General features: G+C 44.0%; 1 protein-coding gene across 1 annotated transcript in view; it reads right to left on the bottom strand.

Moving 5' to 3' along the window:
• Positions 1 to 20145, bottom strand: part of fam219aa (family with sequence similarity 219 member Aa) — a 46995-nt gene that overhangs the window by 25407 nt on the left and 1443 nt on the right. The gene's annotated exons all lie outside the window — the stretch shown is intronic.

The raw sequence follows: 20145 nt of genomic DNA, 5'->3' as shown, positions 1-20145 counted from the left end.
TGCTCACCCAGGAAGGCCATTAGGCATTCTGCCTGAACTTGTAAATACTGGCATTGATCCCCATCTCCAGGTTGAGAGCAGGGAAATTAATATATATATATATATATATATATATACACATATATATAGCGTGTAAATTAATGTTCTGTTATGTGGGTTTTGTTTGATATATGCAAGTTCAAAAATACTTTTTTGTATTCAACTGTGATCGGTTATTCAGTGTTTGAAGGAAAGCAGGGAATCTATTAAAACAAGTTCATTGCGATATTGAAGAGTGCCATTGCACGTTTTGCTCATATCGTGCAGAGTTGACACATATCTGTAAATAGTTTTGTACTTGTGTGGTTTCACTCACTTTGAAATACTTTTTTAAATGTCTAATAAAACTTGTTACACAACAGTTTTTCTCTTCTGGAGTTTCTCAAAGTAAGGTATTGTCTCAAATTATAAATTGTACAACGAGATCACAAGTAAAATGAGGACAGTGAGAGAATCTGCAGTAAAAAAAAGGCTGTTTATTTTCCTAAATCAAACTTGAATCTATTGCAATTGTATTCAGAGTACAATAATATGGCTTGAAACTATTTGTCAAACCCCTGGCTCAGGTATGGGTTTAAAACATAAAGATGGCAAGGCACGCAAGTGGGCAAGGTTTACAATGGTTTTATTCCCCCAAGTGATAGTATGTGAACAATACAAAAGAGGACCAAAATCTGAAAATATAACATAAAAACCATTTTAACTTCATAATAATATACTGTACATAATGTAAATCAAATTCATTTTAAGCTATTTTTAATCTATTTATAATCACTCATTTTAAATACATAATATATTTATATTATATTAAATTATTATATATATATATATATACGTATTTATTATAAGTATTAAATAGCACATTATATTCATTAGCTCTTAGTCTTAGCTTTCCATTTCAAAAATCAGGCTTTTCAAATAAACCAAAATCATTTAACCAAACAAAAGATCTAGATCAAACCATCAAACAAACAAACAGAATGCATTCAAATAATCACCTCCTCAGAGAACAAAGACACGCCCGGACACCAGCACAGACAGCAGTTCACTCTTGACAGTGAGCTGCCATCTCTGTCTGTCTTTTAAAGATGCCCTGGCTCCACCCACATTGACAGGCCCACATGAGGTCCACATAGAGAGGGGTGTCAGAATAGTTCAGCATAGTTCATTCACAACAGCACTGTAGAATTATTCATTTCATGTCATTTTCGTTGTACTCAGTCTTTTCTATAACATCCAGTATTCCTCCATGAAAGTCCAGAATCCCTCCATGATCCATATGATTCCTCTTCATAGAAGTCCAGTATCCCTCTGTGATCCAGACTATCCTCCAGTTGGTATGGCCCAAATAGGCCTCATTAGTGTCACATTAGTGTTCAGCCTTGCATCTCCTCTTAAAGGCACAGCGTCCCATTACTCTGGCCTGTTGCTCTGGCCATGTAACAGTGACAGGGGGGGTCAGACTGTCACATTACCTCCCTCCTCCCCAGCGACGGCAAGTTCAGGGAGACGAGACAGGTAGTCAGCTAGGAGATTAGTTTTCCCAGCTCTGTGTGTGATATTGAAACAATATGGCTGTAGCGCCAGATACCATCTTGTGACACGAGAGTTTTTATCCTTCATGGAATTGATCCAGCTCAATGCACGGTGGTCGGTTTCCAGATCAAAGGTCCTTCCGAGAAGATAATAGCGAAGACTGTCCAATGCCCACTTAATGGCAAGACATTCTTTCTCAATGGCCGAGTACCTAGTTTCTCTCGGCTGCAATTTACGGCTCAAATAGAGAAGTGGTTGCTCTTCACCCTCCTGTCCTTGTGCTAGTATGGCTCCAAGGCCCACTCCCGAGGCATCAACTTGAACAAGGAATCTCTGGTTAAAGTCAGGACTTTGCAAGACAGGGGAAGAGCACAAGAGAGCTTTGAGATTTGTGAAGGCAGTTTCACATTCTTCGGTCCATTTCACTGGATTAGGGGAGTTTTTAGTAGTCAGATTGACCAGAGGGGCGGTGATGGTGGAGAAGTGGGGGACAAATCGCCTGTACCACCCAGAGAGACCCAAGAATGACCGGACCTGTTTCTTTGTCCGCGGTCTAGGACTGTCTCTGATGGCCTTCACTTTGTCCACCTGCGGACGTATTTGCCCGTTACCAAGATGGTACCCGAGGTAACAAACTTCTCGTTTGGCCCACTCACATTTCTGGGAATTCAGTGTGAGCCCAGCGGAATGGATCCGCTGCAGGACCTGACGTAGGTGGGAAAGATGGTTTTCCCAGGAAGTGCTGAAGACCACCACGTCATCCAGATAAGCAGCACAAAACTGGCCACACCCCTGAAGAGCTTGGTCCATTAACCGCTGAAATGTGGCAGGGGCCCCGTGAAGCCCAAACGGCATGACAGTGTATTGATAGAGCCCCTTTGGACCACGAAAGGCTGTGTACTCCCTTGACTCCTTCTCTAAGGGCACTTGCCAATATCCCTTACATAGGTCAAGGGTGGTAATAAAAACAGCTTTGCCCAGTTTCTCAAGAAGTTCATCAATTCGTGGCATAGGATAAGCATCGAACTTTGAAACTGCATTTACTTTGCGTAGGTCATTACAGAGTCTTATAGTATTGTCTTTCTTAGGAACAAGAACAATGGGATTACACCACTCACTGTTGGAAGGTTCGATCACTCCTAAATCCAGCATGGTTTGAATCTCATTGTTGAGGGGCTCCACCATTCGCTCAGGGACTCTGTAAGGACGTTGGCGGATAGGTGTGCAGGTTTTCAAATGAATCACATGCTCTATTAGGTCCGTTTTCCCAGGCTGTCCACTGAACAGGTCTGGGAACTCCCCACACACCTGCAAGAATTCATGGGCAGAATGTGCAGACAGGTGACTCACATCAGGTTGCTGTGCAGTTGTGAGCATGGACAGATCAGTCTCTTCCACGGAATCCTCCATTTCCACTTCTCGTGCCAGCATCACCTTTTCCACTTGTCCCTCCCGTTCCGGAGTAGGTGATTGACTGGCCTGGATGTCCATTCCTTCCTCAGAGCATTCTCCATCCTCAGTTCCTTCCACAGAGCACGTTCTGTCCTTCCATTCCTTAAGGAGGTTAATGTGGTACACTTGTGATTCCTTTCCTTTGTCAGGGTGTGAAACCTCATATGTCACCGGTCCGACTTGCCTAAGCACCGAAAAGGGACCTTGCCACTGGGCAAGCAACTTGCTGCTGGAGGTTGGAAGCAACAGCAACACTTTTTGACCTGGCTGTAGCAGCCTGTGTCGTGCCTTCTGGTCATACCAGGTTTTCTGTTTCAGCTGAGCCTTTCCAAGATTTCTCCTGGCCTCGGTTCTGTACTGCTCTAGCCTGTCACGCATCTGCAGCACATACGAAAGAACACCTTGGGGTGTGGGTTGCTTGCACTCCCAAGATTTCTTCAGGAGGTCCAAGGGTCCTTGAACAGGGAACCCATAAAGGAGCTCGAATGGCGAAAAGCCAGTAGACGCTTGAGGTACCTCTCGATAGGCAAAGAGGACAAAGGGGAGCCATTTATCCCAGTCCCGACCAGTGTCATCTACAAACTTTCGCAGCATGGACTTCAAGGTGTCATTAAAACGTTCCACTAATCCATCAGTTTGTGGATGATAAGGAGTGGTGCGAATGCCGGTAATGCCAAGCTGTTGGTGGAGCTGCTTCATAAGCTTTGAGGTGAAATTGGTTCCCTGGTCAGTGATTATCTCATCAGGAATACCAACTCTAGAAAAGAACTGGACAAGGCAGCTGATGATTTTGGGTGTCTTGACGCTCCTCAGAGCGAAGGCCTCAGGAAACCTGGTTGCATAGTCACATAGAACAAGGATATATTCCTGGCCAGTACTGCTCTTCTCTAGTGGACCAACAATGTCCATTGCAATCCTCCGAAAAGGAACATCAATGAGAGGAAGAGGTAGCAGCGGAGCTCTCTTAGGACGTTTGGGAGACGTTTTCTGGCACTGGGGACAAGTCTGACAATATTCTATAACATCTTTGGCCATCAAGGGCCAAAAGAAACGAGCTTTGACTCGAGCAAGAGTCTTGTCCTGTCCAAGATGACCAGCCCAGGGGATGGAATGAGCCAGGTGAAGAACCAGCGACCGGCAAACTGTAGGGACGACCAAGCGGTTCTCTGGCTGATCAGCCAAATATAAGACTCCCTCCTCCAAGAGATACTTCTCACTCTGGTTGTGTTGTACTGTATCATTGGCATTGTTTAGCTTTGCCAGTAATGGTGCTAGCGAGGCGTCAGCCTTCTGGAGCTCTCCGATGTCTTCAGGTACCTGCCACTCCTCATCAGGCTTCATATCAGGAAGATCACCTAACAGTGGAGTACCACGCATCTTCTCCAGGCGGCGCTGGCGCTTACTCTTCTGGGGACCACTCCGTCCACCCTGGCATAGGGAGGGGTCCAAGTCAGGAAGCGGCTCCAGCCCTGGCTGGGCTTTCTGAGACCGGGTAAGTACAGGATAAGCCTCTTGTATGGCTGTGGTTGCACCAGACCTCCCTCGCTGCCGGTGGGCTTGACTTATAAGATCATTGAGAACGGGCAAGTCTCGGCCCAAGATCATGTCATGGGGCAGGTTGTCAAGAACCCCAACACGGAGCAAGAAAGCCTGGTCTTCAACGACAATAGTCACATCTGTCACGGGATATGGCCTCTGATCTCCATGAACACACTGGATAGCTGTGGCATGCCGGTAATCAAGAGTGCCAAGAGAAACAAAGGACTTGTTAAGGAGGGTCATAGAGCTACCGGTGTCAAGCAGTGCTTGCACATGTTGACCATTGACACGAGCTGGCATCATGATCGGCTCAGTGTCAGATTCAAGCTCAGATTCAGGATTGGGCACAAGGGGTGGTGCCATGACTGACGCTGGAACAGATGGGTGAGGCACATGACAGAGGCCGGACAGCTTAGGACCTTTCAGGGGGCAGACTGCAGCCCAGTGCCCTGGCTGTTGACAGTGGTAGCAGATCAACTCTTTCACTGGACCCGACTTGGAGACACTCCTCGTCTCCGCTACGGTGGCTTGACCACCCACTTGACCACTCACTTTGCGGTCTCCTCTCGGTGGCGGGTCAGCTGCTTCTTGGGACGCTACCCCTTTCTGTTGTCTCGGCGGCCTCAGGCCTTTACGGGCGTTGAGATACTGCCCAGCAAGTTTGGCTGCAGTAAGCCCATCATCTGGCTCATGTTCTTTGATCCAAGTCTTCAAGTCAATAGGCACCATACGAAGGAACTGCTCAAGAATGAAAACCTCTGCAATGTCACCTTTGGACCGCTGCTCGGGCTTAACCCATCTGCGGTAAAGACCTTTAAGTCGGGTGTAAGTCTCCTTAGGAGATTCACCAGGGGGAATATGAGTTGAACGAAACTGAAGTCTGTATGTCTCGGGAGAGATGTCAAACTTGGCAAGGAGGGCTTCTTTAAGGTTAGAATAGATGTTGGAAGCATCCTCCTCCATTGAGGAGTAGGCATCGAGGGCTTTCCCTGTTAAAAGAGGAACAAGCCTGCAGGCCCATTCAGCTGGCGGCCAGCCCCAAGTGCGAGCGATACGCTCAAAGCGAACAAGAAAGTTCTCAATGTCTTCACCTTGTTGAAAAGGAAGCATCTTTGGGCCTTGACGCATGGGCAGGTCGCTGTGGGCTACAGGCTGCGAAGAAGCTATTGGCAGCGAAGATGGATGCTCGGCGGTCGAAGTGTTAAGTGGCAGCCGGGCCCTGAGTGCGGGCGATGGCACATGGAGAGCATGGCTAGTTGTAGGGTTAGCATTGGGGCTAGCTTCACCCACATGGGCCGGTTGGGAGGGTGCTTGCGTAGCGCTAGGCGCTGTAATTGCAGATTTCAGCTGCTGGAGCTCACGAACAAGGACAGCTTCTCTTTGTTGCTGCCCCAGCAGAAAGTCTTTGAACATGCTAGCCAGTGACGGTTCACCTGGCCACGGTGGCTCCTCAGACGGCCTAACCCTTCCATGTCCTCTTCGGATCTTGCTCCTAGCACCTCCTATATCCACAGAATGTGCAGCTTCCTCCTCCACCTCCGTGTTCCACTCGACGTCCTCCTCCGCCTCCGTGTTCCACTCGACGTCCTCCGCAGTGGCCTCCTCGTCGAACGCCAACGCCATGGCACCTCCGATGGCCCCATCTTCAGTCCCCTCTTGCTTTGTCACATCTGCCACTTGGGATCGTAAACCACTACGAGCTCTACCTCTGCCCGGTTTGTATGAATAACCCTTGCGGCCTGCCATCCCACCACTGCCACCAAATGTCAAACCCCTGGCTCAGGTATGGGTTTAAAACATAAAGATGGCAAGGCACGCAAGTGGGCAAGGTTTACAATGGTTTTATTCCCCCAAGTGATAGTATGTGAACAATACAAAAGAGGACCAAAATCTGAAAATATAACATAAAAATCATTTTAACTTCATAATAATATACTGTACATAATGTAAATCAAATTCATTTTAAGCTATTTTTAATCTATTTATAATCACTCATTTTAAATACATAATATATTTATATTATATTAAATTATTATATATATACGTATTTATTATAAGTATTAAATAGCACATTATATTCATTAGCTCTTAGTCTTAGCTTTCCATTTCAAAAATCAGGCTTTTCAAATAAACCAAAATCATTTAACCAAACAAAAGATCTAGATCAAACCATCAAACAAACAAACAGAATGCATTCAAATAATCACCTCCTCAGAGAACAAAGACACGCCCGGACACCAGCACAGACAGCAGTTCACTCTTGACAGTGAGCTGCCATCTCTGTCTGTCTTTTAAAGATGCCCTGGCTCCACCCACATTGACAGGCCCACATGAGGTCCACATAGAGAGGGGTGTCAGAATAGTTCAGCATAGTTCATTCACAACAGCACTGTAGAATTATTCATTTCATGTCATTTTCGTTGTACTCAGTCTTTTCTATAACATCCAGTATTCCTCCATGAAAGTCCAGAATCCCTCCATGATCCATATGATTCCTCTTCATAGAAGTCCAGTATCCCTCTGTGATCCAGACTATCCTCCAGTTGGTATGGCCCAAATAGGCCTCATTAGTGTCACATTAGTGTTCAGCCTTGCATCTCCTCTTAAAGGCACAGCGTCCCATTACTCTGGCCTGTTGCTCTGGCCATGTAACAGTGACAGGGGGGGTCAGACTGTCACACTATTTATGTGCATTCTTAAAAAAAATAAAATAAAATGTAAACATTGCACACAAAACAAGAAAGGGAAGGTGCTGTTTCCTATCAAATTACAAAGTCCACATAGTGGTTATTGTTTTTATTGCGCAGTCCACAATATTGCACAGTAATTATATACAACTGTATTTCCTGAAATATGATACTAACATAACCAAGAATATGCACATATGAACAGAAATAACTTAGAACAAAAGAACAATGTTTGCAGTGTAGGTATGTGTGTCTGCGTGCTACTACTGCTTGTCAGGAATATTGTCGACAAATTTCTCAAACAAGCTTAACAACCTGTCCATTTTTGCCGCACTCTCCTCATGCCGTCGCTGTTCCTTTGCAGACTCCTCCATAAGGAAGTCCAGCAGAGGGTTTCTTCTCTTTTTTTTGGGAGATGGGGATGGAAGTGGACCTGATGCCCGCTTTGAAGAAGCTCCACTTGGTGGTGGGTTGGAGGCCCTTCCAGCTGATGCTGTGGTGTTTGAGGCATTTGAAGTGGCACGGCTTGGGGCTGTTGATGTGCTGGCCTCTTCCAAAGTGTTCTGAGATAGATAAGATGGATACACATGTTGATTACACACATGACTAGTCTATCATACACACCCACATCTCCATCATCATACCAGGTACATCTAATTTATCACTGTATAAATATAAATTACCTCTGTGCTTTCTTTCGGAGTTGCAGGAGAGGACACTGGGGACCATGGAGGGTTGATTATGTTCTGAAAAGAAAATTCAATTCAATATTTTACATCAAATTTACTACACTCCCTATAGATTAAATAAATGTAATAGTGCGGTCTCTGCCATGTGCCAAAGATGCAAAATAAATACTGGAAATCTACTTCATATGCTCTGGAACTGTCCTATTATAGATGCTTTCTGGAAATACGTGATCAAAGCATTTTCTGACATTAAAATCCCATATTCTTGATCCTAAAGTCTGGATACTGGGAGATATCAGTTCATTAAGTATGACTTATAAAAAAGTATTTCATTCTGCTTGCAGGCACCGCGGCAAAAAATTTTATTTTAAAAAACTGGAAATGAGAAAACCCCCCCGCACCCAAACAGTGGATCAATGAACTTGGATCACATAGTACTCCAGAAAAAATATTGTATTCCGTTAGAAAAAAAACTAGAGACTTTGACCTTATTTGGGGACCTTTTTTGGATTTTTTTGCTTTTAATGGACTAATGATCGGAATCATCAACCATATTAATGAATGTGTTTACACAGGACTTGATTATTTAATTTATTATTCAGTTTTGTTCTAGTATTGATAGACATATGTTAAATGATTTTGAATGATGTAATCTATTAACCATATGAGGGAGGGAAGGGGAGAGGGTGTGCTGTTGTGTTTTTTTTTTGTTTTTTTTAAAATTATTATTATTATTATTATCTATTTATTTTGGTTTAATTGATGTTATGAAAAGTAAAAAAAAGGGGGGGAAATATTGATAATTATATTGTTATTGTAAATCTTATTTCTTTTTTTTTTAATGCCCTCAATAAAGACATTTATACAAAAAAAAAATTGGAACCACTACTTTTGTCAACAGACTTTTCACCTACGTCCTCTTCGTCTTCTTCTTCTCCTCTCACGTAAAAAACACCGGTGCATCGGCAAAAATAGTCCCCGGTAATTCACTTCCATTGTGGCTTTTTTATTTGCGTCGTTTTTTTATTTTATTTGCAGCCGCGTTTATTTTATTTGCAGCAGGGTTTCTTTATATTTGCAGCGTTTATTTTATTTGCAGCGTTTCTTTAATTTGCAGTAATGGCGGGTCTCGGCCACCATACAAATGCCTTTTCCTGATCTAACAAAATGAGACCAGTATCTATCCCCAATGAGCTGGAGACCTCCAAAACATCCTGAATTAGTTAGACATTGTCTACCATGGCCCTGCCAGGCACAGAGTAGGTCTGATCCCGGTGGATGACCTGCTCCATAGTTTCTCTCAGCCTTGGACAGAATTTTGTAATCCGCACATAAGAGAGACACAGGGCGGCAGTTTTTTATATCCTGCAAATTGCCTTTTTTTGGCAGGAGAGCCACAACGGCCTACGGCAGGACATAGGCAGAGAACCTGAGGCCAGACTTTCATTAAAAACATCTAAAAGATCAGTTGCTAAAATGTTCCAGAATGCTTTAAAAAACTTGACCGTCAGCCCGTCTATTCAGGATCCCTCCATCCCTGCATACTCTACAGCTGTGATTTGGCTTCTTTAGAGACCTGAGGCAGTTCACTGCAGAACCCCTCAAACAGTGCTTCATTCTCCTCATACTTGTATAGAGGGATGAGTAAAACTCAAGAGCTCTCCTCCTTATCTGGCCAGGCTCAGCCAGCTCCTGCCCTGTGAGAAACCAATGAGTGGATTCCTTTCTTCTGTCCATGCTTTTTTTCCAGGCCAAAGAAAAAACTAGAGGGAGCATCCATCTCCGAGATGTTCTGAACCCGGGACGGACCAGTGCACCCTGTACCTTTAACGTCTAGCAGGTTGGCTAAAGCCATTTTTTTAGACTTGAGGATTTCAATATATCCCTGATTTCCTGTGGACTCACTTATTGCTTCTAGTTCCACTATATCAGTCTCCAGGTCTGTCCTAGATCGACAGGCATCATGTGTGACATTGAGTGTATGCTGCTGACACAAGCTTCAACTCTACTTTGCCATGGTCCCACCACTGCCTAAGACATGTAAAATCAGATTTCCTCTGTCTAAAAACAGTCCAAAATAACATAAAACGAAAGTTACAAATGTAACTACAGTTCTATGAATCCCAAATGACCGCCAGAGGCGGTGCTTTAAGCACTGAATATTCCCCTTCGCGCCGGAAACTCCTCTCAGGGCCGCCCAGGATGTGGAGACGCTCCTGGTGGAGTGGCACCTCACACCAGGTGGCAGGTGATGGTTACTCGCCCCATACGCATGGCGGATGACATCTACAACATAGTGGGACAGACGCTGTGCAGAGAGAGCACAACCCTTGTTAGGGCCCCCATACACAAGAAGAGCTGCTCCGACAGCCGAATGCATGCGGTAGCTGCAATGTAGGCTCTCAGGGCCCGTACTGGGCACAACAGTTCCAGCTCAGCCTCCCTCTCTCCCGGCGGAGAGTCAAACCGCGCAAGCCGTATAGGCTGGTTGAGGTGAGAGCGCGACAGACCCTTAGGGAGGAATGCCGGGTTCGGCCACAGAGTAACCCCCGAGCCATCAGAGTTCCACTTCAGACACAAATCACTAACAGACAGGGAGTGCAGCTCACTGACACGCTTTGCAAAGGAAATGGCAAGGAGGAATGCGGTCTTGCATGACACCCACTTCAGCTGCGCCTGTACCAAGGGTTCAAAAGGAGGACGGCCCAGCGCATCCAGCACCAGAAGAAGATCCCATGCTGGGGGTCTCGGGGCTCTCGGAGGAAGCAACCTCCGAACCCCCTTCAGGAAGAGGGACACCAGACTGTGGCTCCCTACTGTGCCATTGTCAACCCTTGTATGTCGACATGATATAGCCGCCATATACACCCTCAGAGTATAAGGAGACCGGGCCTTGTCCAGGAGGGACTGCAGGAATTCAAGGACAGTAGGCACAGAACAATGTACCGGATCTTCACTTCGACCCCTACACCATTCGGAAAACAACTTCTACCTGTTGGCGTACTCTAGCCGAGTGGATAGTGATCTGGCATTCAAGATGGTACATCTAACAGGGTCCACTCAACTGCTCAATAGTGGTTCGGGCCCTCCAGCAGCCACACACACAGTTGGAGGCGTTGGGGATTGGGATGCCAGATTCGACCCCCTAGCTGGGACAGGAGATCCCTCCTGCTGGGGAGGCGCCACGGTTCACCGCAGCAGAAGAAACCAAGTCCTTCCCAGCCAGAAGGGGGTCACCAGCAGAATTCTGTGACCCTCCCGAAGGATTCTCTGAAGTACTGGACGAGTCAGAGGAAGTGGGGGGAAGGCATATAGGAGACCCCCTGGCCACGGATGAGCCAGTGCATCCTGGCCTAGAGGGCTGGTGGTCTCTGCCAAGGAGAACCACAGAGGGCAGTGGGTGGACACCTCCGAGGCGAAGAGGTCCACCCCTGTTCTGCCGAAGAGGCTCCAGATGGTGTGCACCACCTCCGGGTGGAGGCCCACTCCCGCTTTTGGCGGGAAAGGAAGTCTGCCAGGTGGTTTCGCCCTCCCGGTAGATATACAGCCCGTAGGCTGATCAGGCGAGGGGCTGCCCAGGTCAGGAGATCCTCCGACACCTGCAGCAGCCGTGCAGATGGTTGATATGATATACAGTCGAGTAGTTGTCTGACCCTATGAGGACGTGCCTGCCTCTCAGGTATGGCAGGAAGTGCTGTAGAGCCAGTTGCACCGCACGCAGCTCCAGCACATTGTGTTCGGCACCATCGGCCACAGACCACCGGCCTTGAGCTGTCCTGCTCTGCCACACAGCACCCCGTCCTGAGGGGCAGGCATCAGTGATGTCAATCTCCCTGCGAGATGGAATGCAGCCCATATGGACACCCCTTTCTATGTAGGCCCTGTCCCTCCATGGGGCAAGGGCAAGGAGACACTGCTGGGACAACCTGAGCTTCCTGTGCCTGTGCATCCAAGTGGAAGCTGTTCAACCAACTCTGCCGAGGGCGCAGCGATAGCAAGCCCAGTGGAACAACTGCTGCAACGGATGAGAAAAAAATGTCAGGAAATAAAGAAACGAAGAAAAGAAAAACGGGGGCACGGTGGCGCAGCAGGTAGTGCGGCCGTCTCACAGCAAGAAGGTCCTGGGTTCGATTCCCGCCGGGGACGCTGTGGGCGCTGAAGTGCGTGTTAGTTCTCCCATGACTTCAGTGCCCACACCCTGGGTGGGGTTGGCGAAAGGATCTTTCTGTGTGGAGTTTGTATGTTCTCCCCGTGTTCCCTTGGGTAGCTAATGGGAGCTACCCTCACAAAAACATGCAACAGTCCTGGGCTATACATGCCCCCTCTGGCCAACCGGGGCGCCAAATGGGGTGGGGAGGATCCGGCCGGAATAACGTGATCCTTCCACGCGCTACGTTCGGCCGGAGACTCCTCATCCTGTCTGGTGAAAAGAAGCGGTCCATCACTCCTCAGGATAAGAAGGAGACCTGAGCTCAGTGTAGGGCCCTCCTTGGGTTGGCAGAGGGGAACAATGCCAAGGACTGTCTAGGTATGAGCACTGGGTGATGAAATGGGTAAAAAATTGGGGATAAAAAAAATATTTATAAAAAAAGGAAATAAAGAAACTGGGTGCGCAAACGCAACCGTATCAATAAACAATGCAAAGAACTCAGTAGTCACATACCCCGTTCCGGCTAGAGGGGAGTGACAGCACCGGCTTACCGGCGAACAAAAAGGACACACCGCGTCCACGTGCTAACAAACTCAGAAGAAAGTTTTGCCGTTGCAGTTCCTGAAGGGCGAATTGTCCGCTGCTCCAACCGACAACGGTCATGGAACTACCAGCGACGAACTATAAGTTAGATTTTGTTTAAATGCGGTTTCAACACTTCCAAAAGCAAACCTACGCGCGAGAAGATGAAAAGGAACTGATCCTCTGACGATGCTGGAAAATATCGACTTCTCCAGGTTATCCAGGGGGGACAGGTGACATTGTTGGTATACATACTCGAACTGCGCATGCGCGAAGGGGAATATTCAGTGCTTAAAGCACCGCCTCTGGCGGTCAGCTGGGATGAAATAGAACCTCTTTAAAACCCTTATCTGATGCTAAAACTGAATTAAAATGCCAGTATGCACTTATGTAAAATGTCTTTTATATCAACATAACATAAAACCAAAGAATAATCAGTAAAACCAGCTGGCATAATTTTACAACCCTACAAATATTAAAATGGTGCTTAAAACAATAAAAACGGTCAAGTCTGGCTAGAGAGATCCTATCTTCTCTCAGGTCGGACCATGTGTACTGTCTGCAGTTTGTTTGCATCCTTCTCTACACATCCACCAGGTCATGAGAATAGACCAGCTGTTTCAAAGTGTGGTGGGTGGCTGGATGCGGCTCTGCATGGTTACGATCTAAAAGCTCGTACTCAGTACAGTTAACACACACTCAGCGCCCACAGCGTCCCCGGCAGGAATTGAACCCAGGACCTTCTTGCTGTGAGACGGCTGCACCACCAGCTGCGCCACCATGCCCCGTTAGCCTTCATATTTTTTTAGATAAGCGTTAACTGAGTCACTCTCCAGGAAAAATAAGGGTTCTTAGTTCATCTTCTGTGGGAAGTTTGCATCTTCTCCCCATGCTTGCAAGGCTTTTTTTTGGCTACTCCGGCCTCTTCTCCCAGCCCCAAAACATGCAAGTCAGGCTAATCGGTGATCCTGAAATGCCATTAGGGAGTGTGAGCGCGTGTGGTTGATTGTCTAAATGGGGTCCTGTGAGGGACTGGTTCCCTGGATCCTTTACTTTGCCATAAATATGAGCTGAAATGAAAGCTAATGTTTTCGACGCAGAGCCTACGGCGTAGGGTATGGCGTAGCCTAAGGCGTAGGGTACGCAGCGACGCGCGGCGACGCGCACCCTACGCCGTAGGCTCTGTGTTGGTGTAACGCGGAACCATAAATCAGCCTTTATTCTCTGAAAGCACAACGCAACAACGAGCAAGCGAGTGATTATGTACATTCACTGAGTGAATATTACGAAAGTAAAATATATATTTCTCGCTAGAAATGTAATCAAAACACATTTTTATGCAGAAACTAACTCAAATATTGATTTTATTCACTAAAAATTAGAAATGTCCACCATGTTTTTTTGTTTGATTCAGTCTGCAAATGATGACAGAAAGCATTCTGGGAAAATTTTCTCTTGCCCTCCATCGGCGAGTCAGCATCTGAAATCCCTAGCTCTGAAGGGCTAGATTCATACCCCCTACCCCTCGTTATGTCCACTACCCCTATATGCACTGAGTAATTCGGACACCACTACCCTCACGGGAACGTGCAAAATTTAGGCGTAGGGCTAAAAAGTAGGGCGAGGGGGTGTATTGGGACTGGCCCAAAGAGATGGAAAACGGTCTCCACAAAAAAGAGATATTTGCATCAGAAAAGCTCTCCAACCTGAACTAGATCTCGGACAAACAAGCTTAGATCATCCCAGGTCTCCCTGAACCACAGCCAGGAGAAGATGCCAAGAGATAATCCAAGCCGTCTTTATGAAGGTGTTTCAAGAAAGCTGTCACACCAGCGCATCACCAACACCACCATAAAAGTAGGATGCACATTCAGAGATCCAACATCTCAGCTGACATCACTGAACCAGGAGAGTTTCTTCGATTAGAGGAAACCCCTGTAGAACAGGATCTGTTTACAGGACCAGAGCAAGCCAGATCAAATGCACCTTCAACGTGGAAACACATCAAGAAAAGCTTCACTCCTCCATGTGTGCATCAGAAGAAAACAAGAAAGAACATCAGAACTGAGGATATACTGAACTTTTTTATCTTCAAATAGAATCAAACTTTTGACCACTATAGTATGTTTTATTGTTTTACTGGGTTTTTCTCCAGGTGCCCTGGTTTCTCATACATGTTTTAAATATAGATTTGAATGTCTAAATGAAACACTGAAAATAACTTCTACTTTCTTTGTTATTCATCTTTCATATCTATTACAAATCTGTTGTGATGTAAACACTCTTTAAGGGATGATATTAGTGGAGGCAACTGTGCAGGAATTAAGGATCATGTGGTCTAAAATCAAATCAGATTTACATTTGGAAAGTAAGCGGGTCCCATTCTCACACACATACCTTCTGTGCATAAAGGTTAACATTCTTCATTTGCTTTATTAAATGTGCTCACTTCTACCGGATATTTTATGATAAATGACAAAAGTCACAAAACTATTTTGTGAAAACCCTTTCAAAAAATGTGGACACATTTCAGGAGTTTTCCTAAAATGTGGAGCAGTTAAAGCATTATTAATTATGACATGGTTCTGTTTATGTCTGAAATAATTTAGTTAACACTGTCTGCATCTTAGTGGTATCTTACTTGACTCTAAACTAACTGGTTAAACTAACTGGAAACAGAGTATGCCATTAAAAAATATCAGTGATTCAGATCCAAATGTTGATAAGCATTTAAGCATCTTTTTTTATCAAAAATGTTGACATTTTTACTTCAGCCCAGATTGTCATTTTAATTGATATTTCAGTCCAGATATAACTTCTGTTATCTAGAGGTTTTGTGGGAATGAGTGATGGATTTGTAATCTACTTTGATGTGTTTCAGACTGTGGTGTACATACAAACATATCTACATCTTGCATTTATATTAACTCCAGAATTATTATACATGCATGAAATCCCTCAAAGCTCAAGTGTGTCCTTCATGTTCACTTGAACTTACAAACTCAGCTACACTGAAGGCAGCTGACCTCTGGTACCGCACTGATCCTTTTAAGTATTTCTGTCTTTATGTTCCTAATCAGAAACTGCAGGCACAAATACGTCAACATGATCACTTAGTCACTCAACTTCTTCTGCACATTTAATCTGAAATATTTGGTTATAGAACGTTGTGACAGGCAGGAAACTCTGACACCCAAAAACTGCAGAGCTGAAAATGTCTTTGACTTCCTGTAGGGATGAATAAAAGCGCACAAGCCATAAAAACCTCTCTTGGAGCGACCAGGGTGAGCGAACAGACTTACAGGGACCTGGTAATGTACGGGGAATCTCTGATCTACCACTTCAAAGCACAATTGTGCACCCAGTCTTTTCTTAATCTCTGTTCATACTGTAGTCAGTCGTCTTCCCGCCTCTGCCTTGGTCGCTCTCAGATCAGCTCCCCTACAGGCAAGTGAAGCAGTCTTTTACACTCCCAAGTGTCAAACATCAATCTGATTCAAGCGAGCAGAAACCAGCGTCAAGAGCTGAACTGCTCGTGAGATCACGCATCCCTTGCAGAAGAGGGGGCTGGTCTCTTATGCACAAAGCTTTTTTTTCTCCTCAGGGGCTGACTTGGTCAATTTTATAACCACAAATAATGAAGCCATCCTCGATTATAATATAACTTGCTCATGATGACCATGTTTTATTGAGCCCTTGACACCAGACAAAAACATGATACTAAAATATAAAATAATTGAATTTAGATCCACTTAATTAAATGTAGTTTTAAAATAATCTCTAAAATGTGATATATAACTTGAACACTGACTATGGAGAAACATTTCCACCTGTAGTTTCATGAACTTTTAGATAAATTATTGTTTTAATGTCCTGTTGTGGCTTTCTGTTTGTCCACCAAAGTCCGAAAAGTTCAGCAGCATTTTTAAATCATCTGTGCACCGCAAAACTGTACATTTCTAAGTTTTTCCCCATAACTTTGAAAAGCCTTGGTCTTGAATCATCTGATATTTTATTCCAAACATGACTCTCAAGAAGCGGAATTATAATAACCACATGAAGTAGTACACCTGTAGTACACCTTTTTTAGCGTCTTCCAGCGGTGCTTGATCTGGTCTGGCGTTTGTATAAATCCTGCTTCGCGCAACTTTTCCCTCACCTTCTTATAAATCTCGCTATCCCGGTACTTTCAACCGTCTACAAATGCCAAAATGTTCATATCCTTCATTAAATTTATAAAATGATTAGTCTCCTCCTCACTCCAAAAGTGTGGCGTGGTCTTGCGTTTCTCCGTGTTTAGAAGTACGTCCTGGACTCAAAAGACCAAGATTCCTTGCAAAAAGAGCATGCGCAGAAAACAAATTCATGTTCCGTTTGATGGGGATATTCCGTTTGGTGTTTACATGACCGAATATTCGGGTTTTAAAAGGAGTAACCCAGGGGTAATATTCAGGTTTTTAAAAACCAGAATATGAGCAAATTCGGGTTATTCAAAGGGGTTATTGGTGTTTACATGGCCGCGCAAATTCGGGTTATTGCCAATATTCGGGTTTTAAAAGGGTTATTGACTGCATGTAAACGCAGTCATGGACATGTCACAAAAATGATGTGAGGGATCTATCAGTAAGGCCCATCCTCTTAGTTACTGTTGCTAGCTTGGACAGTCTATGGGCATTGTTTACAGTGTTACCATGGCGACTGCCTGGGATGAGTTTAGCTGCTAATATGACGATAATGCTCGTCAAACGTTCTTATTTTTGAAACGATTGTTAGTTCATCTTGTAAAGTGGTTAATTAGGAATAAAAGGTTGAGGCCACAGCCCACCAGAACTGTTCTCATGGCTGCGTTTCTGCAGAAATATCAGGCTCTTAATCAGTCCTTGAAGACTGTGATACCCCTGGGATAAAAAAAGCTAAAAGATGCAAAATCCTCCCAAAAACTCTGCACTAAAACATGAACAATGAGCACTTTTTAATTCTACGGGGAGCATCAGAGGTGCTACAGGAAATATGGTATCCTGCAGATATTCATATGAGAGGCAATATTCATCAAAAGACACAGCACAGAGGATCAGGAGGAAAAAGGAAAGAGCAGATTTTTAAAGGATTCCACCTAAAATACTGATGCCCGACTGAACACAATCACCTGTGGATCAAGGTCTTACTTTTTTCTGTTATGCAAAAAATAAAATAAATAATAATAAAAACATGTAGTTATATTTTAATAGTCTGAGCTTATGTTTCTCAAAAGGTTTTCAATTTTGTTTCACTGCACTTTATGTTGCACCATAGTTTGCTGTGTAGGAGTCTGTTTTAATCAACATATGAGTCATTCTTCCTGCAGCTTGTAAAAGTTCAACTTGCCATGTGCACGCCTACTACACGCCTGCTCTTGATTAGTTATTGTGTTTGATTTCATTTTTCTGTCCCAGTGTTTACAGCCCACTGTTTTTGGTTATATGTCTCAAAATAGGTAGACTATCCATTTAATAACTTGAAACCCTTTCCTGTTAATGTTATGAGCTTGCACTTTCAAATGGGGACTAAATGTATATTCTGTTTCATGCATGTTAAATTGATTTCTAGTTATGGGGACAGTAGTCCAAACAAAGACAAGACAAGTGTAATCTGTTGAGAAAAAGGGACAACAAAAAGTTACTTTCATATCATATTTGCATAAAGCATCAGCATCGGTCTGAATGTCATACTCATCAAATCCTTTCTTTACTTTGAGGAGCACTGAACACGTCTAAAGCAGGAGTAACTTTACCTCCTGCAATATCATTACCGAGCAGAAGGACAAACAGCAACTGGGAAGATTCCCAAGACTAGCTTAGAGTGCAAATGTACCAGATGGGCAGGTCGAGGGGGAATATCCCATTTCAATCCCTCGGATTATAGTATATGACCACAGAATGATTGGTCAAAGAATGGCAGTGTGTCAGCAAAGATGACGGTTTGAGAGCCGCCGGTATCACGCAAAATGTGGCTTGGATGCTGGTCGGCAGGGTGTCCGGAAAGTGAAACCAGCCCATCAAATAAGAAAGGACTGAAACAGGGATCAGGAGTGCATGTCAACCTCTTTCATGCCTTTTGTACAAGGATTATTTCCGACCAACCCCACACCTATGGTCTGAGGGTGATTGGACTATGATCCTTTTTACTTTAAAACAGGTCAACAAGAGCAATATGTCAAAACTTATGACAGTAAAAACATTCTGTAGCCTATCCTCTTTCAATTGAGTTGATTTAGCCTTTTCATTTGATACACCAACAGATGAAGTTCTAACAGCTCCCGACTGAAAGGCAGACTAGTGTGTAAGAACATACTCATCTACTTAAACAGCAGCAGCTGAAAGTGACTTGACTTCATGTTACTTCAGATGTACAGCAATGCGTTCACGTAAGTAATTCTTAAAATCTTCAACAAAAAACCAACACCATCTGTCAAAATAATTGCCTTTTTCTCTGGCAAACTCAACAAAGGTTTGACTGGAGGTCTTTTTATATAACCTACATTTTTTTTAATTTTTAACATACTTTTTATTTTGACACCTGATTTTCTTTTTTGAAATCCAAAAAAAAAATGTGTGATGCATTGCCTGCATTTTAATGTAAGATGTCTATATAACATTGTTTTTTTTTCTCCAAATGTAAACATTATTTTTTTTTAATTTACAATATATATTTTCTACTCTATAAAAATGATCCATTTAACAAACTTGTCATTTGTCAAGTTTTTCTTAGTCGGATTTTATGTTTTTGTGTCATTTTAGGTCCTATACAGTTTGTCAAAATTATATAATATTCAAAAACAGTGACGATCATGAGGTGAATTACAAAACATAGTTATAATGAGTAGATGATTAGACCCGAGTAGGTACTAGGAAAAGTCTGGTTGGAATGGAAGGGGAGGTCGGCTTACAAAAGCTCTGTGAAAGTACACTAGCACCCCCTAGTGGACAAAATGGTTATCATCACTGAAACCTGAAATCTCTCACCACAAAGATGATTAAAAAAAGGGGGAATGAACGTGAAATTGCATATTTTTGTTGTAAAAGCTGTGATTAACAGATGTGCTTATCAGGCACGCAGCTTTTGTAGTTTATCGCAGGTGCTTGTATTAATCAAGAAACACGCCATGTGAAGTGATTAATCCATATAAAAGGGGCCTCAGGTTTATCAGATTTGTGCATGATTTTCCTAGTTTGTGCAATAATCTTTTAGGTTCAAATGCACAGGGTAAGCTGCAACATGATGGGTAAAGTGAATATTACATATTTATTATGACACTTGTTAATATCAAGTTCAACTAGATCTTATTCCAATCTTTACTACTTCCACTAGTACTTCTAGTATTATTACTACTGCTACTCCTTACAACTACTATTAATAATTGTGTCGTATTTGTCAAAACATTAAAAAATAAAAAAGCTTTTGCTTTGTTTACTGTGTTCACTCTGAAGGCGGG

The sequence above is a fragment of the Cololabis saira genome, chromosome 8 (genome assembly GCF_033807715.1).
Source record: "Cololabis saira isolate AMF1-May2022 chromosome 8, fColSai1.1, whole genome shotgun sequence".
NCBI lineage: Eukaryota > Metazoa > Chordata > Actinopteri > Beloniformes > Belonidae > Cololabis > Cololabis saira.
The sequence above is the reverse complement of the archived record's forward strand: the minus strand, read 5'-3'. Positions and strand labels throughout refer to the sequence as shown.